Source organism: Bos grunniens, chromosome 11 (genome assembly GCF_055505025.1).
Source record: "Bos grunniens cultivar Pamir isolate PY7600 chromosome 11, Bosgru_T2T1.0, whole genome shotgun sequence".
NCBI lineage: Eukaryota > Metazoa > Chordata > Mammalia > Artiodactyla > Bovidae > Bos > Bos grunniens.
In genome coordinates, this window is record NC_141175.1 from 20,580,142 (window position 1) to 20,604,268 (window position 24,127).

The following is a 24,127-nucleotide window of genomic DNA, read 5'->3' on the forward strand; positions in this document are numbered from 1 at the left end:
TCTGTGGGGATGTCTGCGTGTGCTCCCGAAGGGGCATGTGTGTTTGTATGTGTGTGCTCACATGTGTGTGCAATGCCTTGGGGTCCTCAGAGGGGGACCTCGGTCCGAGTAGGGGCCTGCAGCTTCCCTGATGGAGCACCGGTTCTGTCCCCTGGATGCCCTTCTCTGAGGGGAGGCAGGGTGCTGGTGTTAAGGGGGGATGTATGGGAACACCTCCTCCGTGCTGGCTCCTCCGTGTTCGTTTTCAGCCATGCTGCAGCCCCACACAGGCCAGGCAGCTCTGGGATGTGGGCGAGGAATCCATTCCCAGATGCCCCGACCCTACCTGTCCTCGACCCCATCACGGTCCACCTGCCTCCTTCGGGCCCGGCCTTGGGAGCCCCCAGTGCTCGCTTCGTCTGCCTGGCACCCCACCCCACTCCACCAAGAGGCTTTTTCCCTCTTTGGATTGAGAGGCCATTCTGTCTTCCCGAGACAGGTAAACAAAACAAACCTGCAGATGCTCTTGAGGGTGTTTGTGTCTTCAGTTGCGGGTCAGTTGGTATAAACAATCAGTGAAGAGTCTCCCCATTGACTGGGCAATGGAACTGAGGACCCCAGGCCAGGGACAGGTGTTATTTATGTTGATTGGGTGCTGGGAGAGCCTTCATCACGGTCACCCTCAAGCCGAACTAAACGTACTGTATCTGCAGGACGGTAGTATAAAACTGAAAACATGACCCAGTCTGTCCCTTTCTCTTTCTCTCCCTTTTGGGTTTCCACGTTTATTAAAGCCCCAGGTTCCCCAACACGGACGCTGGTCCTCCCCCTCCCTCCCCTTCTCTCCCCTTCTCCGCCACCCTGCCCCACTGCCCAGACTAGTTTCTGAGGGATCAGTATTTTCTTGCTTGGGGAAGAGGGGTGTAAATTGTTTTCATCTGTCCAGGGACATGGCACTCACAGATAAGCCTGAGTATTGCAAACTGGGGTTCACTTTCTGAAGTCTCTACAACACCTGCCCCCATGCTGGCTGTTGGTGGAAGCTGGTTACGTGAGTTCAGCCTGCCACACGGGCCAACCTCATGAAAAAGAGTGTGTCTGACCATCTGGGCCCTGGGGTCCAAGTGGTAAGCCCTGATCTTTACAAGGACTTGCTCGCACAGCCACCCATCTGGTCTTCGATGTACTAGCCCCCACTTCTGAGCATCCGCTCGATGCCAAGCTCTCGGCCATGGCAGGACCACATGGGGCCCGGGATGCAGGGCATCTGGTGAAAGCTTCTCCCAAGCTGCTGGCTGGCTTGGATCATGGTGGTTTCATTTAGGTAAAAAATGTCCCTCCCAGGGACTGACGATGGTCATTCCCGCTAAGCTGCAGCCACAGGAGTAGATGGGGTCAGGAGGAGAGGTGGGCAGAGGTGAGGGGAAGAAAACAGTTTTCAAATGGCCACACCTATCACTCTTCATTTGGAAGTGCCTCATGCTGACCTGGGGCTTCAGGATCTGATTTAGGGGTGTTAGTCCCCTCCTTCAAGCCCAGCTCAGATACTCTGGGTTCTTCTGCTGGCCCCTGGTCCCCTACGGATTTACTTATTTATTTGTCGGCCATGTCATACAGCATGTGGGATCTTAATTCCCTGAATGGGGATCGAAGTCACACCCCCTGAAGCTTAGAGTCTTATCCACTGGACTGCCAAGAAAGTCGATCCCCTACAGATTTAAACACACCTGGGTTATTGCCTTTTTCTAGGAGAAGTTAGAAATTTCTGGAGGCTTCTATCATATGTGCCACTATGTATAGTCTGAAACAACTTACCTTAAGCACCCCAGTTCCTTTATTTCTATGTCTTTGGTCTTTCAGACTAGGTCCTGGCTTAGCAGACTGTATTTCAGATGTGTGTGTGTGTGTGCATGCTCAGTCACTCAGTTGCAGCCCCATGAACTATAGCCCACCAGGCTCCTCTGTCCATGGAATTTTCCAGGCAAGAGAACTGGAGCAGGTTGCCATTCCCTCCTCCTTGACCCAGGGATCCAACCGCATCTCCTGCGGTTCCTGCATTGCAGGTGGATTCTTTACCACTAGCGCCGCCTGGGAAGCCCATTTAAGAATGTGGGGAGAGGGTATATAACAGAAGGATGTTTCTCAACAGCCTCTACCATTTCAGAAGGCCTGCTCTGCCAGAGAAGGACCAGTGTCCTGCTAAGCCACTCTCCGGCACATCATTCATTCTTTCATCCCTTTCCTAGCTGCCTATGAGAAACCCAGCATGGTGCTGGGGGTGTGAAAGCTAGATCGGCAGTGGAGGACTTCAGGTACAGTGAGACCGACCTCTTACCCGAGAAGCCTCATGTCTCTTTAGAAATACTCTGGATTCTGGCCTTCTCCGAGGAAATCTAGATTTGTGTGGCATGATGTTATTCAAGCCTGTTTGATCCAACAGGCCCTGCCTCATTTCCAAAAGCAAGCCTCGCTCTTCAGCTGCTGACCCAGTATACTTAGCATAGGGGCCCCTCTTAGTTTCGACCAAATTAAGGAATCTATTTCCGTGCTTATTAGGTCAGGGAGTCCTGATGTGTTCCTTGGTTCCTGCTGTTCCCATTCCGTATCTCATTTACCTGTGTAGCCTGGGGTGCTTTATTGGTACCTCCGGGGGCAGTGTTGGCTGGGACAGTGTGGCATTCCTGAATTTCTCCCCATTACTAGCTGAAAGTAATAGAATCTGAATCTTAAAAAGGAAAATTCATCGCACATTTTCTCGGCTATGAAAGCAGCACATACTCATTAGCACATCTTGAAAATACTAGATGATAAAAAGGAGAGAGGAAAAAATGACATCTTGTCGTACTTGCTCAGGTAACCATTGTATATTCGTGTCCGGAAAAAGCCCTCTTCTGCTACCATCAGCCCTGGCAACGAGTTGCTTAATTAAAAAGAGTATGAAAGAGGGGATCATAAAAATGATGAAAATAAACTACAGGCATTACTGTTGTTTAGTCACTAAGTCATGTCTGACTTTTTTACGACCCCATGGACTGTAACCTGCCAGGCTTCTCTGTCCATGGGATTTTCCCAGGCAAGCATACTGGAGTGGGTTGCCATTTCCTCATCCAGGGGATCTTCCCTACTCAGGGATCAAACCTGCGTCTCTTGCATTGGCAGGTGGAGTATTTACCACCGAGCCACCAAGGAAGCCCTTGATACAGGCATACCTCGAGCATTTTGTTTTAATGTAAAATACTTCATTTTAACATGAAGCCTGTGTTCATTCTCTCATCTTCTGATTTAAGCCCCAGGTCTTTCTTGGATTATGGGTCCACTGGATGATGTCTGAATTATCTTTTTTGTAGCACCCTTTTATATATTTTCTGCGATTCTTGGTTTCTATCAAGTGAAGTAGGAGCTGAGTGCCCAATATGTGCAAATTTTTATACATTTCTAAATTTATTCAGCTCTTTTGTCCATGCCTAATTTAACAGCGATCTTCCTCAGATATTCGACTCATTTCATAAAAACGGTTCCTTTCTAACGCTTATTGCAACACTTGATGTACAGTTTAATTAAGTCAGGTAATTGCAGAAGTACAACTGGGATAAGCAGGCTTGAGGACAAACACAACCGTGTCTTGGTGAGCTCAGAGTACAGCCTGCCCCGAGATTCAGCAGGCCGTGGGCCTCACAGAGGGGACTGGACACTTCACACAATCTAGGGACAGCTCAGGGGGACAAAGGTAAGGAAGCTCTGAGGTTTTTTTCCTAATCTTTTTCCTGTCTATGCTCATTTTTATATATGGAACATTTTGTGTGCTTTTCCCTCTTAACTACTGGGAGAGGTCTCATAATGTTATCAACTCCAGGCTACAGTTTTTAACTTAAACATGCATCAGCTAACATCTTGCTTGTGATGAAAGACTGAGAGCTTTCCCTCTAAGATCAGGAACAAGAAAAGGATGTCTGACATCCACTTCTGTTTGACCTTGTATTGGAGGTTCCAGCCACAGCAGTTAGGCAAGAAAAAGAAAAGACAGCCAGACTGGAAAGGAAGAAGTAAAACCATTTTCAGGTGAGATGATTTTTGTATAAGGACGCCACTAAAAAACTCTCAGAGCTTATTCATGAGTTCAGCAAAGCTGTGGGATGTAAGACCAATATAGAAAAATGAATTGCATCTCTATACACTTGCAGTGAACAATCTGAGGGTTAAATTAAGAAAATCATGTCTTTTACAGTAGCATCAGGAATAGAATGCTTAGGAATAAATGTCACCAAAGAAATACAAGACTTAAACTCTGGAAATGACTAAATATTTTGAAACAAATTAAAGGCGTAATTAAGTGGAAAGACATCCCATGTTTATGGATTGGAAGGCTTAATATCATTAAGACAGCCCTGCTTCCAAATTTAATCTGCAAATTCAACACAACCCCAATGAAAATTCCAGCTGGACTCTGCAGAAATTGACAAGCTGATTCTAAAATTCATATGGAAACCTAAGAGACTCAGAATAGCCAAAACAGTCTTAAAAAGAAGAACTAAGTAAAAGGGCTTACACTCATTCCTGATTTCAAAACTTATTACAAAGCAAGAGTAATCAAGACAGTGTGGTCCCGACACAAGGATAGACATATAGATCAAGGGAATAAAATTGAAAGTCCAGAAATAAATCCTCACATTTACAGTCAGTTGATTTTCAAAGATAGCAGATAATTCAATAGGGAAAGAATAGTCTTTTCAACCAATGGTGCTGATACATCTGGATAGCTACATGTAGAAGAGTGAATTGGACCTCAACCTCATTCCACTTATAACTTAAATTATTAACCTATATATAAACTCAAAACGGATCAAAGACCTAAACATAGGAGCTAAAACTATAAAACTCCAGAAGAAAAATAGATCTAAATCTTCTTTACCTTGAATTAGGCAATTATTTCTTAACTCTGATACCAAAAGCATAAACTTAAAATTGAAAACTTTGGTTCTTCAAAAGACACCGTTAAGAAAGTAAAAAGGAACTCACAAAATGAAGCGAAATATTTGCACATCGTACGTTTTCTAGAATTTTATCTGGAATATGTAAAGAACTCTTACAACTAAGTAATAAAAGACAGACCAATTAAAAAACGGGTAAAGACTTTAAATAGACATTTCTCCAAAGACTATATAGAAAGTTAGAAAGTTAAGTCGCTCAGTCGTGTCCGACTCTTTGCGACCCCATGGACTGTAGCCCACCAGGCTCCTCCATCCATGGGATTCTCCAGGCAAGAATACTGGAGTGGGTTGCTATTTCCTTCTCCAGGGGATCTTCCCGACCCCGGGATTGAACCCAGGTCTCCTGCATTAGAGGCAGACGCTTTAACCTCTGAGCCACCAGGGAAGTCCAAAGACTATATGCAGGGGGCCAATAAGGGAAGTCCAGGAGCCACCAGGGAAGTCCAAAGACTATATGCAGGGGGCCAATAAGCACGTGGGTTTTCCCAGGGGGCACTAGTGGTAAATAACCCACCTGTCAATGCAGACTTAAGAGACGCCAGTTCGATCCCTTGATGGGGCAGATCCCCTGGAGAAGGGAATGGCAACCCACTCCAGTATTCTTGTCTGGAGAATCTCATGGACAGAGGAGCCTGCAGGCTACAGTCCATAGGGTTGTAAAGAATCAGACACGACTGAAGTGACCTAGCACAGCACAATAAGCATGTGAAAAGATGCTCAACATCATTAGTCATCAGGGAGATGCAAATCGAAACCACAATGAGATACCACTTTTCACCACCGAGAGTTCTAGAATTAAAAAGTCTGATCAATACAAGTGTTGGCAAGGATTTGGAGAAATTGGTCCCCTATGCACTGCTGGTAGAGATGAAAATAGTGCAGCTGCTTTGGAAAATAGTCGGGTGGTTCCTCACATGGCTCAACAGAGAGTTTCTATAAGATGTAGCGATTCTGCTCCCAAAGAAATGAAAACGATGTACACACAAAAGCTTGTACATAAACATGGAAAAAACTCATGTCCATCAGCTGATGAGTGGATAAACAAAAGTGATGTGTCTATACACTGGAATATTATTTGGCAAGAAAAAGGAGTGAAATGGTGGCTCAGTGGTAAAGAATCAGCCTGCAATGCGGGAGGTGCAGGTTTGATTCCTAGGGTGGAAAGATCCCCTGGAGAAGGGAATGGCGACCCACTCTAGTATTCTTGCCTGGGAAATCTTATGGATAGAGGAGCCTGGCTACCGTCCACGGGGTTGCAGAAAAGTCAGATGTGACTTAGCAACTAAACAACAATAACTCCTGACGCCCCAACACAGAGCTTGAAAACAATCTGCTGAGTGAATACAGTGAGTCACGAAAAGACCACATATTGTGTGATCCCATTTATGTGAAATGTCCTGAATGGCAAATCTGTGGAGGCTGAAAATAGATTCATGGTTGCCTAGGATTGGGGTTGGGAGGTTGGGACAAATGGGGAGTGACTGCTAATAAGTACAGGATTTCTTAAAATGTTGGTTGTGGTGACGGTTGCACAACTCTCTGCAACTCTTGAGTTATATGCTTGAAATTAGTGAGTTGTGTGATATGTAGATTATATCTCAACTAGCTGTTATTTTAAAAACGAAACACCAAGAGCACTGCTGTCTATCCATCCCTCCCCCGCCGCCCCCACTGCCGTAGTCTCCCTCTTTGCCCATCTCAGATTTCTAGCAGAGGGAGGTCTTCTGCATCCTGTTCCTTTGGAGGTGTTTGGGGCCCTCCTCTTTCTCCCCTGCCATCCCTCTAGGCCCCTTCTTAGAAAGTAGAAAATGCCTCATTCCCCACCCACACGTCACTGAAACTTTTCCGTTCTAATCTTGAATCTCGTTTTCTCATAATGGGCTGTCTGGATCTAAGTTAATTATCCTGGAAGCGGTTGACTTCATCTGCCATCAGCTGGTTCCACTGGCACAGGTCATGCGTGCTGGGGCAAGACCCAGTCTTGTCTCATCCTCTGTAGCCCTCTGGGGACATCTGGAATCTGGTCTCAATGCCAAGGGGCCAGGAGAGCCTGCAGCATCCAGCACAGGCCTCCAGGGGAAAGAGAGGTGGGGTTGTTTTTAATGTCAAGAATTGTTGTTCAGTCACTCAGTCATGTCCAACTCTTTGTGACACCATGGACTGCAGAACGCCAGGCCTCTATCCATCGCCAACTCCTGGAGCTTGCTCAAACTCATGTCTGTTGAATCAGTGATGCCACCCAACCATCTCATCCTCTGTCGTCCCCTTCTCCTGCCTTCAATCTTTCCCAGCATCAGGGTCTTTTCTAATGAGTCAGCTCTTCACATCAGGTGGAACCCACCCTTAAAGAGCTTACTCCTTAGAAGAATCTTGTAGTCTTTCTGCCCAACTATTAGTAGTAGTAATAGTAAGCTCTTTAAAGGCATCCTTGACATTAAAAAATTCTGAGCAGGTTAGACATGTAATGCTTTATGATTTCAATTGATCATTGAAAACGGAGACTTTTCATGAAAATTGTGCTTGGTTGGTTCTGTGGAGACAAAGTGGTTGGAGGGCTGCCTGACCTCGTTCAGATGCAGACAGAGGTAATGCCCACTACCCTGAGCTGGTCATCAGTCTGTGAAGCTTGCCATTGATATGCTGGGAGACTTGACCTTAGAGAGGTCACTGGCCTTTTTGCACCTCAGTTTCCTCATCTGTCTAGTGGGAAGTATGTCTGCCCTATTGGCCTTGAAATTTGGTTTGACAAGCAGTGAGGGCCTGTGTAGGCATGTTGGGGCCTTGGACCATGGGGTCAAGGTGACATCCAGGGAGAGGCAGGTCCCCCGCACCCCCTGGCGCCTGCCACTCTCCCCGTGAGGCTGCAGCCTCCTCAGTTTCTCCCCCTGGGCTGGCTGGGAGCCTGGGGGTATCACAAAGGTGCTTCATGTGGGTCCTGGAGAGGTGAGGTGGGGGCTGGGGTCAAGAGAAGGAAAAGTCAGCTTTTAGAGCCCGAAGAGGGGGCAGTAGCTCCCAGATTTAAGGGTTCTGTGAACTGGTTTTAAAAAAAATTATATTTTTTAAAGTTAGGGCCAAGATAGAGTTTCTACCTTCCAATTTCATCACATAAGGACATAAAGCATTCTCATCTACTGTTATTAGTCTTTTATAAGAGAAGGGGTATTTTATTTTATTCTTTATTTCCTTCCTTAGTTTTACTGAAGGATTGTTGATTTATAATATTGTGTTAGTTTCAGGTATACAGCAAAGTAAGTCAGCTATATGTATGCATATACATGATACGTATATTTCAGATTCTTCTCCCTTTTGGATTATTATAAGACATTGAATATAGTTTCCTGTGCTACCCAGTAGGACCTCGGTGGTTAGTGGTGTGAATACAGTAGCGTGTATCTGCTAATTCCAAGCTTCTGATTGATCCCTCCCCCCTCATTCTGCCTCCTTTGGTAACCCTCAGTCTGTGTTCTTTGTCTGTGAGTCTGTCTCTGTTTTGTAAATAATTCCATGTGTCTTATTTTTTTGGATTTCACGTACAAGCGGCATCATAGAGCACATGTCTTCTTTGTCCACAGGCTGTCTTCGTCTTCACCCCCCGGGCCCAGCACCCTCTCCGCCGTATTCGGCCCTCAGCCCCGCACGCCAGCTCCCTCTTTTCTTCATTCCGTGAATGTTTTCTGGGGGCCTCCTCCCTGCCAGTCAGCTCAGAGGCCTCTTGGGAGCCCCAGGTGACCGCATTCTTCCCTTCACGTAAGAGGCCGCCTCCCACCACTGCTCTCTTAAACAGAACCTCTCGTCTCTTCTCAGAAATTCTGGGCTGAAACTAGGGCCCGCGTGCCCAAATCAAGGCCAAGGTCAGAGTCAGCCATGTCACACAACCACTTGGCAGGGGTCCTGTGGGCTCCCTTGCACTCCTTGGACAGAGGCGTGAACCGGGCTTCCGGGCTCATTGCTTGGCTGGCGGGAGTCAAGGCCAGGTCTTTTGATTTCAAAGCCCTCATTCTTTCCATCATGTCATACTGTCAAGGCAGGGACCAGGGGTCCAACTACTTGACTCCTTTTTGCTCCTTTCTGGGTTCTTCTGGAGACCCCGGGGTGGCAGATTCACATGGGGGCTTGTTGTACAAAGGGCCTGAGATTTTTCAAGGGCACCTGACCCTAAATGCCCAACCCCATGGGATGGTCTAGTGAGCAAACTTTGTGACGCAGCCTTTATTTCACAAACCGTGGTCACCTCCTCATGGGTCCTTCGATGGACCGGTCCACTGAGCCTCCTGCAGGTGCTAAGTCTGCGGAGACGGAGATGAGGAGAGGGGGACCTTGTGCCCTGGGAGCTCACAGACTAGCAGGAGGTCAGGGGATAAAGCGGGCCCATGCATCCAGCCTTTGGAAGGTCCACTGGGAACCACGGGTGGGACCTTCCTGGGGTGGTTGGCGGCAGCAAAGATTTTAAAAACTTTTTTGGCTATTCTGGGTCTTCCTTGCTCTAGTTGCAGAGAGCAGGGGCTAACTCTTCGTTGCAGAGCACGGGCTTCTCATCGCGGCGGTTTCCCTTGTTGTGGAGCTCAGGCTCTAGGCGCGTGGGCTTCAGTGGTTGGGGCACACAGGCTAAGCAGTTGTGGTTTTCCAGCTCTAGAGCCCTGGCTCAGGAGTCATGGCTCATGGTCTAGTTGCTCTGCAGCAGTTAGGATCATCTTGGACCAGGGATCGAACCTGTGTTCCCTGCATTGGCAGGCAGATTCTTATCCACTGCTACCGGGGAAGTCTGAGAGAGGGCTTTTTTGAATTGGGTTTTGAAGGGTGCCTAAGAGTTTGCCAGGACAGCCGTACAATTAACGGATTGCTAAAAAGTGAGGATCAACCGTGGTGTTCAGTCCTGGAGACTGTCTGTGTTAGTGTGTGCGGCGACGCCCTGGAAACAGCTGGGAAAGTCAGTAACTGTTTGAATTCCTTTATTTACTTACTGCCCAGGGCTCAAGGAGAGTGAGAAGGTAGTTTTACAAACACTTTGGAAGAATAAACTCCACGAGGGCATACACATTTTTTTCCAGGTAGATAAAGAGAGACCTTATTAATAATGTTTCTGTTGGCTCCATATGACCTTGCTCTGAGGTCTCAGAAATCGGTCCTTTTTTTCTGTTATTTGGAGACGGGGCCCCTGGCCAAGGCGATGGGCTGTGTTTTTGCAGACTGTGTTCTTGTCTGTGGAACATCAGTCACGTAACACTCATTTAGCTCAGGACTTGTACAGAGTGGGGTGGTATTGATGTGTGAGCCATTTGGCAAAATATCCTTGCTCATAATTGGCAAGAGGACCGGGCTGAAGATGTTCTGTCTGAAGGCCGACTCCACGGTCCAGATGAGGTCCTGGACTCCCCCCGACACATTGGGGGAGAGATGATGGTACAGAGAGAAAGAAGGTGGGAGTGACAGACAGACACAGACAGACCTGCAGAGAGAAGGAGGCGAGGAGACCGGGAGAGGAGGGAGGGGAGAGATGGAGAGAGACACGGACATGGAATGAGAGCTGGAAAGAGACGAGAGAGACACGGGGGGAGGGAGACTGAGAAAGACAGAAGGAAGTGGGGACAGACGGGGAGAGAGACGCAGAGACACGATGGCAGAGATGGAGAGGCAGGGAGAGAGACATGCACAGAGGGAGACACGCAGAGACAGGGTGGGGAGAGAGGCAGTAGGTACCCTACCCCGGACCCTGGGGTACGTCCCGTGAACGAGGATGTACTCAGTGCACCAGCTCTGCCCACGTGGCCACCAGCTTTCCTGGTGACTCAGACAGTAAAGCATCTGTCTGTAGTGCAGGAGATCCAGGTTCCATCCCTGTGTCGGGAAGATCCCCTGGAGAAGGAAATGGCAACTCACTCCAGTACCCTTGCCTGGAAAATCCCATGGACGGAGGAGCCTGGTAGGCTATGGTGCATGGGGTCGCAAAGAGTTGGACATGACTGAGCGACTTCACTTTCTTTATCTATCAATTGACACCCAGCAAGGTTAGGTAACCTGCTTAAGGACACACAGCTCCCAAGTCCAGGGTGGAGACTGTCCTCTAGCCCAGGGGTCTAGGGGGTGGCTTTGAATTAGGCCTCGAAGGACAGGTTGGGGGGAGAAGCTCAGGGTGGGACAGGTAATCCAGACACTGCAGGGGTGGAGGCATCTGGTCTATGCTGGACCCCCAGGTGTGGGCCTCACACACACTGTCTCCTTTGCCTGTAGCCACTCAGAAAGGCTCAGTAACTGGATGGGATGGGAATCCAGTCTGTCTGGCCGCACAGCAAGCCCATGACCCGTGGCCACACCACCCTGGGGCTTGAGGGGAGAAAGAGCACCCGAGTTATCTCCCCAGTGTTGGCAGCTCTAAGCAAGCGGCCAGTGTATTGAGAAGCTCTCACCTTTATTCCCCAATGCCTCCTGTGGGGTCCAAGGCCCGGCAGCCTCCCCCAGACCTCAGCTCCCCCGCTCCCCCAGGTCCAGCTCCTCCCCTGGGCTCCCATGAGTGTCTCAAGCGCCACCACATTTGGGGGCTCACACTTTCACTGGTTACCCAACCCTCAATCCTAGCTGTAAATCCTCCTCGTCTTTAAAGCTGCTTAAACAGTGACGCTGGGACTTCTGTGGTGGTCCAGTGGCTAAGACTTCATGCTCCCAAAGCAGGGAGCTGAGGTTTAATTCCTGGTCAGGGAACTAGATCCCAAATGCCACAACTAAGACCAGATTGCAGCCAAAATAAAAAACAAACCAAAACAGTGATGCGCTCCACCTGTAGGATGGGTTCTTCCTGCTCCTACTATGAGCTCATATCATCCGTTCAGGCAAATATGTCCTTTCATAAAGGTTCCGGGGCCGAGTGGGGTGGGGGAGGACTGCTGGGCGCCCACAGGAGCTGGGAGGTGGCCAGGGGAGCAGGTGACAGCCACATGGTGAAGTTCACGCACCCTGGCCCAGCCCCGGTCGTGTGTACCCCGTCTCTAGTTTCCTTCTTTCCTGGACAAGCGTTTTCCTTAATAATTCTCAGTGCCTCCTATCTTACTCCTTCATCTACGGCATGAGCTGAGTGATACCAGCTCTAGTCTCACACCTGTGGTGCTGATGTGGGCAGAGGCTGCAGCAGGTGCTGATAAACGACCCAAGACAGATACGGGAGGGAGCCAGCCCTAGTGGGCTGGGACACAGCGTCCACAGAATTCTGCCCCGGTCAGTTTCACATCATCGCCAGTGATGCGATTCCCCCAAGGAATGCATTAGGGAGGGCAGAAATGCCCTCTCTTGCATCGTTATTAGAGTCCTGTAAATTAAGCGTAGAACCAGAATGTTCTCTTAAACATCACGACCGACCCTCCCCACGAGGTGTTTGCAGAACACTTGTTATTTACTCCTGTTGTTTTCCACACTTGCAGTTTAGAGAAGAAAATCAAGAAATCGTGTTTCTGTTCCCCATACAGTCCCATCCCCAACAGCAATAACGAGAGAACCGTCTTCCTGTTATGAAATAGCTGCAACCTCTTTAGGCAGGAAGAATGTTTTGTTACCAGGGAAGAGAAAGCATAAGCAGCAGAGGGAGTGGGTGGGTGGGGAGCAGCCGCACCTCCCCAGGTGGACGCCCCCGCCAGGCCTGCTAACCTGCGGACACTAGCTGTGACCTTGAGCTATACCACCTGCCATTCATCTTCCTCTCAGCCCGATTCCTTCCACGTTTCCCAGAAGCCTTTGTTCTGGTCCACAATGAATTGCCGGGAGAAGGAAGATCGTCTCTAGCTAAACATGGTCCTGCTTGCGATGACTCTGATCCCACTTTATAATGGACAGGTATGTAATGTCAGGTTGTCAGGATAGCTGCATCTAGCCTTACTCTTTTAATAGAAAATCCGAGGAGAGAAACGAGAATAAATCAGTAGTGGAACCATCTGAAGAGCCTCCTCTGACTTCAGAAATTCATGGAGGTCACAACAGTGGCCGTCTGATGGGCAGAGGTGCAGGCTGGCCCACTCCCCTTCCTCCAGATGGAGTTGAGCCTGGTAGGTGATCTGGCCGCCCCTGGCCGGGTGCTTTTGCATCCGAAGGCCTGCCTTTTACCTGGTTTCTCCCTTATCTGTTTTGCTTTGTAGTCCCTGCAGGAGAGAGATTTGAAGACCAGCAGTTAAGAAGCTGAGTCGAGGTGACTTTGTGTCCCAGCCATCCCCAATCCTGCCCCGTCCTCCTGGCTGAGCTCAGAGAGTCGGCACGGAGAGTCCCTCTCCCACCCTCTGCCCTGAGCCCCGGCGAATGGGGCCCATCTCTCTGCAGAAGGAGCCTCCCGGTTAGAGACCTGGGCCTCAGAGGCCGGGAAGCCACATCTCTGAACTGTGAACATGCCGGCCTTCCAGGCCCGCCGGGTGGTGTGTGACCTCACCCTCCAAACCCAGACCATCCACAGCACCCAGTTCCTTTCTGCCCGGGACCCTGGCTTTAGTGACATTGTGGCCCTAATGTCAGGCCAGCTCCTCTCCACCCTGAGCGAGGTGCCCCCTGGCCGAGTCCAGCAATCCCAGCAGTGGTGGGTGATTCTGTTTCCATATTTAGGGTTGCAGTAATACACATGGAAAACCCTTTCCAGCAGAAGTTTGGTTCCTCTTTCTTCCCCGTCTTGAAAGACCCTGCCTTTGCTCTCCGCCTCCTTGCACATCATCACCCTCGGTTTAGCACGAGGACTGAACCTTCACTCACTTGTTCTTCGTCATTCATTCTTCAGCTGACATTCCCCTGGGTCTCATTTCAAGGGTGTTGGTCACTAGCAAAGGCTCCCAGTCTCTCGAGGGCGGTCAGACCCCAGGAGCACCCTGATGGAGGCTAAAGGGGGAGGCCTGACTCCCTCAAGGTTCGGGGTGTCTGGGAGGCGTTCCTGGAAGGGGCTGTGAGGGGAGCGCTCACTAGGGGCAGGGAGAGGGTGTGGGTCCAGGCACGTGAAGCCTTGTTCAAGAAGCTGAGACTTTCCGTGGATATCCCCCCACCACCACCTCCAGGAAGGGTGGGCTGAGCTTTTGGAGCCTATCTGACGGCCTTTTATGAAATACTGAAAAGTGGAAAGCAAAGACAATAAAACCAGACCTCATCAAACTTCGCTTGGGAGAACGAATCCCCTGTGATGGGAAACCAGCCATCTTCTGAGCATGGGACTGAGCCCTGCACATGGCCCAGGGTGGTTTTCTGGGGGTCTCACCCCTCTCTCTCTCTCCACTTCCCTCTGGTCCTCCTCCTCCTCTCTCTTCCTTTCATCACACTTTTCGTCACTTAGTCAGCAGCCGTCTCTCAGAAGCTTACTCAGGCATGTGCCATGCATCTGTGAGTAGCTGGGACCCTGTGGGAGTGAGATGGCCAGACACGAGCCCTGCTCTCACGGAGCTCATCACCTGGCCTGTTGGCTGGGGGCCTCTGTGCCTATAAATATTAGATCAGGATGGGTGTGACTATCCTGGAAACCCTGGTGTATATGGCCAACCCTGGGGCATTAGATGGTCATAGTCTCCCAGGTGATGGGGGATTGGTCAGGAGTGGGTGGAGGATGAAAGAAAGAACAAGTTGGTTTCATTTTCTTGCCATCATCTAGTGAGGAATGTGTGCAAAAGAACTCATATCTTGCTTTCTCTGAAATTTGATTCAGTTATCTTTCATTGTTATTATTCAGTGGCTAAGTCGCGTCCGACGCTTTGCGACTCCCTGGACCGTAGCACGCCAGGCTTGCCTGTCCTTCACCACCTCCTGGTGTTTGCTCAGATATATGTCCATTGAGTTGGTGATGCCATCCAACCATCTCATCCTCTGTCGCTCCCTTTTCTGCCTGCCCTCAATCTTTTCCCGGCATCGGGGTCTTTTGCAGTGAGTCAGCTTTTTGCATCAGGTGGCCAAAGTATTGGAGCTTCAGCTTCAACATCAGTTATCTTAATTGCTTTCAAATGATTGGAAGGGAGAACTCCCAGCAAAGGATCTTGGCCAAGTCCAGCTCTCTCCTCGTTGTTGTGAAGCCAGTCCCATTTGGGACTTGAGATGGTCAATTTGTCAGTTACTTTGTTCCCTAAGCTGTCTGTGTAATGCTTATTAACATTCTGCTCACAGCCTTTCTTAGGTTGTAGATGTTGCTCTGTTATATCCGAAGGTTGGGCTCTCTTATGGAGAAGGCGATGGCACCCCACTCCAGTACTCTTCCTTGGAGAATCCCATGGACGGAGAAGCCTGGTGGGCTGCAGTAGTCCATGGTGTCGTGAAGAGTCGGACAGGACTGAATGACTTCACTTTCACTTTTCACTCTCATGCACTGGAGAAGGAAATGGCAACCCACTCCAGTGTTCTTGCCTGGAGAATCCCAGGGATGGCGGAGCCTGGTGGGCTGCCGTCTATGGGGTCGCACAGAGTCGGACACGACTGAAGCGACTTAGCAGCAGCAGCAGCAGCAGGGCTGTCTTATGGTGACTGTGTCTTTCGATAATCACATTAATAACATTTCCATGGCTCTTGAAAGCTTGCTGAGTGCTTTCATATACATCAGCTAATTTGATTCACACAATATCCCCAGAAACTGGGGTTCTCGCCTCTCTTTCACAAGGAGGAAACCGAGACTCAGAGAGGTGAAGTGATGCATCTGAGGTCATATAGCCGATACACGGCTGAGCAGAACCTCTGTGCTCGTTCGATTTGACTGTGCTGTCCTTGAGTTTGGGTTTCTCAATCCAGCCAGTCTTTATTGAGCGCTTGCTGTAGGCAGTATCAAAGGGGAGAGTGGGGCTCAGGCACCAGAAGGCAATAGCAGGCAGAGCTGCTAGGCAGACTGGTGGCTTTGGGGGAGGGTGGCAGCCTCGGGCTAGGGGAAGAGCCCCAGGCAGGTGCGTGGGCGGCACCTGGGCCGTCAGGTGGGGACAGCACCTGTGGGAGGCTAGTATAGCAGCAAGCAGAGCCTCGAATACCTCTGGGTCCTGCTCCCCTGAGAGATTCAGGCTGGTGTTCTTGGGGGTTTATTTCTATGGAGAGACATCCGGGGAGAGTGGTGAGAATGGGGCAGGACCGTTTTGGCTCGTCCCTTGTTTAGATGAGCCTTCATTCCTTCGGGAAAGAAAGGTGATCCTGGGGATGGAAGGAGGCCCGGGCCTTCACAGTGTGCTATTGTGGGCTGCAGCCAGTTGGCAGCCAGACGGGGGAACGTAGCAGTCCCTGTGCTTATCTGCAGACAAGGGATCCCATTTCTGCCGCTGCAGAGAGAGGGAGGCAGGCCCCAAGGCTGTGCAAAATGCCCGCTTGTTTTGGGGGGCACCTGCATGTCACCTGCCCCGGCCCCCACGCTGAAGGGGGTGGGGAGCGCTGCCTACCCTTGTCCTCTGTCAGCTAGAAGTGCTCCTTTAAGGCGCTGCTTTGAATGGTGGCTTTTGGCAGAGCCCTGGCCTGTATTGCTTCCATTGTGGCTCAGCTGGTAAAGAATCCGCCTGTAATGCGGGAGAGCTGGGTTCGATCCCTGGGTTGGGGAAGATCCCCTGGAGAAGGGAAAGGCTACCCACTCCAGTATTCTGCCCTGGAGAATTCCAAGGACTGTTATAGTCCATGGGGTTGCAAAGAGTCGGACATGACTGAAGCGACTTTTACTTTACTTTCACACTGGCCTATATTAGAAAGGATGAGGTCGGGTGATTCCTGAGTAGAGAGGGATCTTAGGGGACTGTGTGGCTGGGACTCTCCAGCCCAGACAGGGTAAGTGATTTTCCCAAAGACACACAACCTTGCAGAACCATTCTCTCTAGTTCATGCTGAGTTTTTTGGGTTTTTTTTTTCCGAAATGGGCTTGAAGATAAGTGGGATTCTGTCTCTCTCTTTTTTTCTTTTTAAGACAAATGTGGTAAAGAGCAGTGTAGCTGTTCTTCTGAGGTCAGCACGACACCGTGGCCAGGAGAAAGAGCATTTCTGATTCAGAGGGCTTGACCATGTGAAGGGAGCAGTGTGCCCACCAGCGTGGGTGGGTGGAGGTCCCCCCACTGCCATCACCTCCGTTCTGTACCTCCCAGACTTGGCCGTGTCCACGTGCGCTCTCTCCGGTAAACTTTTCCTGCAGCCTTTTGGTTCTATGAGAGATGCTGAGGCGTCTCTGTGTTTCTGGAAGAGGTGACACGCTCCCCTCAGAACCACCAGGGGAGCTGGCTGGGTAAGTGAGACTCCTGGGACCTTCCAGACCTGCCGATTAGAATCCCCAGGGCGAGGCCTGGAACCTGCATTTTAAACCAGCTCCCAAGGTCAGCTAAGGTGTGAGCGCCCCTGGCCTGGAGCCAGGATGGAGGTTCAGATCTCGAGCCTGCCCTGTGGCTGTGCCCTTGGGTCAGCCGTTTCCCGTCTCTGAGCCTTGGGATTTAGTGTGTAAGGCGGAGACACCATGCCTGCCTTTGAGGTCAGGATCGCCTAAGGTGTAGAAAGCGTTCAGTGCCTGGGGCGTGGCAGCCTTCAGTGGGCCTGCTCACTGGTGATCAGGGCAGGGTGATTTGGAGTGCAGAGGGGTGCAGGCGCTGGGTGGTGGGATGTGCCTGCTGGGAAGGCGTCTGGCCATGAGCAGCCTCCTGGAGGAGGTGGCCTTTGGGACTGGGGAAGCAACTGCATTTAGGGCCTCGAAGCTGCAGCTTACGGAAGAGCCTATAGGGACTCCTGGAGATGGTGCCCTCTGGCCCTCTGTTGGGTACCTGGGCTCCCAGAACTTGGGGTTCTTGGGGGGCACTCAGAGCTGGCTTCTTGCTTGGGGAGGTGGTGTTGGAGTACACCCACACGCTTGCCCTTCCCTCAGAGCTCCTGATTCCCGAGTGTTGTCCATTATATCCTCTGCCCTCCGGAGCAGCCGCAGACTGGGAGGGGCTGACGGAGGTCCTGGTGGCATGCAGAGGAGCCCCCAGGACCACCTGAACATGACAGCTGTTGAGAGGACACTCTCCCCTACTGGTTTCCACGGCACTTCCCTTCCCTTCCCCTGACTGCCTCCTTGCCCAAGTGTCCCTCCCCCTCCTTTCATGCCTTTCCCCCTTTCCTAGGGGGACCGAGCCCCCTTCTCTGTGCTTGCAGCCCTCCCACGGCAGGGGCAGCACCTGCTTATAGGAGATGAGGGTCCTGCCCGCCCACCCCCCGCCACCACCTGTATTCCCACTGTGTATCCTTTAGTAGCTGGGACCTTGAATTCAGGAAGGCCCTTTCCTGAACTGCATGCTCCTGCATCTAGGTGAGGTCACCTAGGTATCACCAGGCACATGCATCCTGGCCCCTCTGACACCAGCTTGAAAATGACTCACTCCAGGGAGCTGGGTGGGAGGGATTTGTGTCCCCCTCCCCTACACACACACACACACACACACACACACACACACACACTCACTTGTGTCCCCCTCCCCTACACACACACACACACACACACACACACTTGTGTCCCCCTCCCCTACACACACACACACACACACACACACACGCTCCGCCAAGAAACTGAGGTCTTCGGAACTAGAACTCAGGTCCTCTGATCCTGCTTTTGCTCCTCCCTGGTGATGCTCTTGGACAGTAAGTGAAGTGAAAGCCGCTCAGTCGTGTCCGACTCTTTTTGACCCCAGGGACTATACAGTCCATGGAATTCTCCAGGCCAGAACACTGGAGTGGGTAGCTGTTCCCTTCTGCTGGGCATCTTCCCAACTCAGGAATCGAATCCAGGTCTCCTGCATTGCAAGCGGATTCTTTACCAGCTGAGTGCGTGGCCTCACCATATATCTGCCCCAGGCCCTCAAGTTTCGCCCAGGCTCTGAGAAGACAGGGCATGAGGGGAGCCCCGAGAAGCCGATCTGGACCTAACCCGGGTCTTCTGCTTTCATCTTCCCGAGGCCGCACCTCTCCTGCTGGAGGCAAGTCCCCACCACCCGTGTCCTGTGGGCCCGCTCTGAGCGCCCACCAGACCGGAATGTGGACCCCGGGGGGTGCTTTGTGCACCAGAAGTGCTCCTTGCTGGGCTCCTGTAAATAGCAAAATCTCAAAACTCACCTACAGCTCTGGTTTTCCCAGAGCACATGCGTCTGGCCACCCCCAGCTGACGGCACTTGGCCCACCCGATCTGAAGCCTCCTTCCTCCACGGCCCGTCCATAGCCTTGGCCTCCCACCTCAGTGGCTCCAGCCTTACCTCTGTGGCCGCTGGTCCCTGCCCTGCCTGCCTCTAGGCTCCCGCAGCCCTGCACTCCCCTGGACTGTATACTGTCCTGGTTTCTACTCCTCAGCATGGACACTGCCTGTGCATCTCTGAGCCTCCAGCAGTGGGTGCAGGGAGCCCTTGGCCCTTGGCACCAGTGATTTGACCTTAGGTCAAGGAGGTTAGTCTGAATTTTTGTCCAAGTACCAGAAAAGCTCTTGTCCCCTTGCACGGCCCCCTGACTAGAGCCCCCATGGATCCTTGGAATTGCAGTGAGCCTCGTGCTGGGGGTGGATCTGCCCTGGACACCTGCACTGCCCGGGGTCCTCGAGAGTCACATGGTTCTTAGTGCCTGTCCCGGGACTTCATGAGTGCACGTGTGCGCATGTGTGTTAGTGTGTGCGTGCCCACAGGTGTGCACCCATGGTCGCTGGACTGGAGGCCCCGAGCGCAGGGCAGCTCCCTCTCCTCTTTGTCCCCCAGACTGGCATTTAATCCCGTGGTCAGTGGAGCTTTGGTGACTGCTAGGGACCTCTCTCGGGATCCTTTCGATGCCTCACGATGCTGCAGGTGCTCAGTCCTCGAGCTCCGTGTGTCATGTCCGCGTTGCTCCCTGGCACACCTCCCATGGTCTACACAGTATTTCCTCTGGGTCACCGCCACCTTCCCCCACTGCCCCCAGGGACAGCACGGGGCACCGGGGCTCCAGGTCCCAGGTGTGTGTTTGGGTTTGAATGATGTGTGTTCACTGAGCTTCCCTTCCGCCCGCACGAGCAGCTCCAAATGACATTTCAGGAATTGAATTACGACATTTCAGTACTTGCAGAATCCAGGAATAGATAATTTGATTATATCTGTTGGAAGTCATTGCCACAACTGGCTCCGTTTTCTTCGCCAACATCCCTCCCTCCTGGGGAGAGACAGCAGAGGAATGCCGCAAGCCCTGGATTGTCCCCGGAGTGCGTCTTCCAAGCCGGTGGCTGCCGGTGGCCTTTTCTCAGGGTTGGGGAGAAGCCCTAGGCTGCCTCCAGGCAGGACCTGGGCCTGCCCTGCATGCCCCTGGTGCCCGACTGCCCAGCCTGCCCTGAGTGGCAAAGCTGACCCAGCACCCAGACCGGCTGAAGGTGCCGCTCCAGGGCGGTGGCCAAGGCAGGGGTCTGTTCCTCCCGCGTGAGGCGCCGGGGAGCGGGGGCGACCCCGTGCCTGAAGCTGCAGCAGGACCCTCCAGGCCTGACCTCTGGGCTCCATCTCGCCTCTTCCAGGTTGTTTCTTTGGGGCTCCCGTGTCCCGTGGCCCCAGCAGCCCCCGTGGCCGACTGCTGCTTCCTCTGCCTCCTAGGAAATTCTCTCTGGGGTTTCCCAGCCTCGTGGTATCAGCGAACCTGTCGAGGTCGCAGGCGCCCTTCTTGGCTCTGCAAGGACATCCGCCTTCCTGCCCTCTGGCTGGGGGTCCAGGGGCTGGTGGAGTGTAGACACTTGCCCTGGGCGCCTGTCTGGGTTCCGTGTGGAGCTGAGCTGGGCCCTGACCCGGCCCCCATCCAGGGCGTGAGCCCAGAGGTGTCCGCTGAGACGCGGGGAACCCCTCCCAGCAGTGAGGCAGGGAGCAGGTGTGGACCCCGGTGTCCAGGAAAAAGTGAGTTTTCCTAATGAACTTAAGAAGAGAGGTTCTGAGCCAGGAAGGACAGCTCAATGCCGGCTCCTGCCCTCCTTCCCCTCTGCTCTTCTGGGGCCCTTCTCTCCGTGTTCTCAGCCTGAGGACGTAGCTGGACCCTCTTGCTTGGGTGGTTTTAGGCATAGGGTCAGGCTCCATGGGATCCAGGCCCAGGGCTTGTTGTTTAGTCACTCAGTCATGTCCAGTTCTTTGTGACCCCATGGTCTGTAGCCTGCCAGACTCCTCTGTCCATGGGATTCTCCAGGCAAGAATACTGGAGTGGGTTGCCATGCCCATCTCCAGGGGATGTTCCTGACCCAGGGATTGAACCCAGGTCTTCTGCCTTGGCAGGCAGATTCTTTACCATCTGAGCCACCAGGGGCTTCCCAGGGCTGGGAACCTGCTTTTGTCTTCCATGTGGGGCCTGGGCCCTGTGCCGGACACAGACCTGCGGGAGTGTAGCCAAGCTCCAAGAAGTGAGAAGGGGGCTGGCACAGGGCAGGAGGCAGGATGATAACACAGGTCTTGTTTGTGGTCGCTTTAATGAGCAGGGGCCATGGACCTCCTGGTTGCCTCTGGTTCAGTTCCTTCTGATGAAGAGCAGGTTCAACCACTGCGGAACCCTCTCCTGCCCCAGGGGCTCTCTGGCCAGCGAGAGGTGTCCTCACAGTGGTCCTGAAACGGCTCCTGTGACAAGCAGTGCCGTGGGAGGGACCCGAGGAGGAGGTGGCAGTTGAGCCAGTCGACGTTGTCACCTGTTTGATTCTCTCTTTTGTTGTTTCTGTATGTTATTTATGTATTTATTTCTGCCTGTGCCATGTGGCATGTGGGATCTTAGCTCCCTGACCGGGATCGAACCTATGCCCCCTGCATTGGGAACACGGAGTCTTAACCCCTGGGCCCTCCAGGAAAGTCCCTTGATTCCTCCTTAATCAAATAGTATATGCTGTTTGGATCCACCAGAGAAAGCTGCATGAGAGCTCAAAGGAAGCATGACTTCAACTAGACCGGAATTAATTATGCTTTAAGAGGTTCAACTTGGGATTTTGAAAAAAGCGAAAGGCGCTGGCCTCGCTGGGCCACTCCCAGTGTGTCCTTGAAACCTTTCCACTCCTTGAAATGTACTTCTAAACATTCTGGAAAAACCAACTTTCTCCTTCCACCGACAGCCCTTATCTCGACGTGCAGGCACATACCTACCTGGTCCACTTATCTTGAGAGCCGACCGGGCTGGGCCCCCGGGGCTGCTGGGGACTCAGGTATTGTGTTTGGCAGCCTGCCCAGGGCGGCTCAAGCTTGTCCTTGGAGGGGGCCCCAGTGGAGGGAGCGGAATGAACGTAGGAGCCCTTTTCTTCTTTCTCTCCCGAGTCCCCCTCTCCCCTTGATAGTCCCTGCTTCCCCATCCCAACGCCTCTGCTTAGTTCGCGTCCAGCCTGGTTCCCAGCATCCCAGTGGCGCTGGGGCGTGGGGTGGAGGACAGAGCCGCAGCACCTGTGAGTGTCCATCGTGTCCGCAGCTGCATGCACGGAACCTGGTGTGTGTGTGTGGTGTGTGTGTGTGCATGTGTGCTCACAGGGCACTTGGGGTTAGGATTTTTTGGCTGTTCTGTGTTTGTCCCCAGCTGTGGAAGTTCAAGGCCCCTGTGTGCAGAACCAGACTGTCTCTCTGAGGATCGGTTCGTGGGCTGCGGGCAGGAAGAGGAGGTACCGGCCTCCGGGTGGCTTGGATCACCTCGGAGCTGAGTGGGGTCCCTCGCATAGGCAGCCCTGTGGCGCCAGGCCGGGTTTGGCCCTGGTCCCAATCAGGAAGCTGCAGTGGGTGGCAGGCTGTGACTGGGTTCACTGCACTTGGACAGTTCTCTGCTCCTTAACAGGCTGCTGCCCATCCTTATTTCCTCTGCCCTACGAGCCTGCAGATGCAGAAATGTACCTCGAGGGCCTGCGCTCTCTTACCTAAAAAGCCCGAGAGCCCCGTGACTTAACTGTCGGTGTCTGGTGAACAGACCCCAGTCTCGTTTCACCAGCTGGCTCTGCTCACCCCTTGGCTCCGTCTCTGTTTCTGATCGTTCTTCAACTGGGGCTGAAGATATAATGTGCCGCATTTCCGGGGCGCGAGCCGCGTGGCTCTGCGGGTTGTGTGGCTCAGGTGAGGGTGGAGGGGCGCTTCTTCGGGGTGCGGTTTGGTTCCGCCTAAGTGTGTTGAGCGCCCGTTCCCTGCCCTCAATTATTAAGCCCCTACTGTGTTCCAGACGCTGCGCTCCATGTAGGGGGGGGACACACGATGGGTGAGGCTTGATGCCCGAGAGCCCAGGTGGGTTGGGAGGTGAGCAGGGAGGCATATATGTGACACGGTGTCGTGGGCACTGCCACTGGGGCAGCAGGAGCCCACACTCCCTGGCCCGTAAGCTGAAGCTGGTCCTGGGGGAGATGGTCAGCCCCCCATGGCTTCTGGAAGCCCCCGGACCCTCTCCCTGCCCCTGATGTTTCAGTGCCTCTCCAAGTTAGCAGATCGGCACTGCAGGGCCCCGCACTCCAGCCTCATTGTCCCCACGCTGGCCTTGCCCCGCAAGTGGGACAGTCTTGAACAGCTGTGACACTGGGAGCTGAGAGCTCCAGCCAAGGCCAGGCCACTGAGGCCGGAGAGCAGCCTGCGGGCTGGGAGAGGCGGGTGGGCCGACTGGAATGGGAGGCAGGCAGGAAACTGAGGCCTGGAGCAGCGGGCTTTGTCCTGGGAGGAACAGGTTCAGCCCCACCACCCCCCAGCACATTCAAGACACTGCCGCTTCTCCGTGAATAAGACATGAGATGGGCAGAGGCCTCGATGTAGCATTGTTATCATCTGAGTTGATAATAGAAAAATTAAAATTTAAAGTGATCTAAAGTGACAAGTGACAGGAATATTCCTAGAAACCGGAGATTGGGTGGCGGAGCAGGTCCCAGGACAGATGGTAGCAGACACAAAAGCCCGAGTGGGTGGGTTTTAATGTTTCAGAGTCCTTAGTCGGGGACAAAAGGCCCCTTGATTCCAGGGCTGGGGTGGTTTGGAGATTCCTAGGCTGGGTCCCAGGCCTAGGCCCAGTCACACGCCATGGCTTGGTTTCTGGGAGCAGGCTCCGTGGCCCTGGGGTGGCTCCTTCCTCCTGGGGTCCAGAGCTGACCCCTTGGACCTGAGGCCCCCTTCTCACTGAGAGCCCCCCTCACCCCTGCACCAGCCTCGGGGAGCAGACGCTCCTCCGCCCGGCCCTTGGCAGTTGCAGGCCCGTGGGAAGCTGAGGGCCCTGGCCTGCCCCAGCAGCGCCCCCGCCCTGAAGGTTTAGATGTTCCCACTCCTAACCAGAGGGCCCTG

The 24,127-nt window shown here is 52.6% G+C and overlaps 1 protein-coding gene across 14 annotated transcripts in view; it reads left to right on the forward strand.

Moving 5' to 3' along the window:
• The window catches only part of HPCAL1 (hippocalcin like 1), a 117,180-nt gene that overhangs the window by 40,643 nt on the left and 52,410 nt on the right, over positions 1–24,127 (forward strand). For 3 of the 14 annotated variants that reach the window (XM_086323534.1, XM_086323536.1, XM_086323535.1), the window contains one exon: positions 8,540–8,714. The exons of 4 other annotated variants lie outside the window; for them this stretch is intronic. The gene's annotated coding sequence lies outside the window, so the exon portion shown is untranslated. Of the gene's footprint in view, positions 1–8,539; positions 8,715–12,421; positions 12,786–16,824; positions 17,137–21,918; positions 22,317–24,127 lie in introns of those variants that run through there. 7 more of the 14 variants (XM_086323540.1, XM_086323539.1, XM_086323545.1 and 4 more) reach the window with 7 other exon arrangements.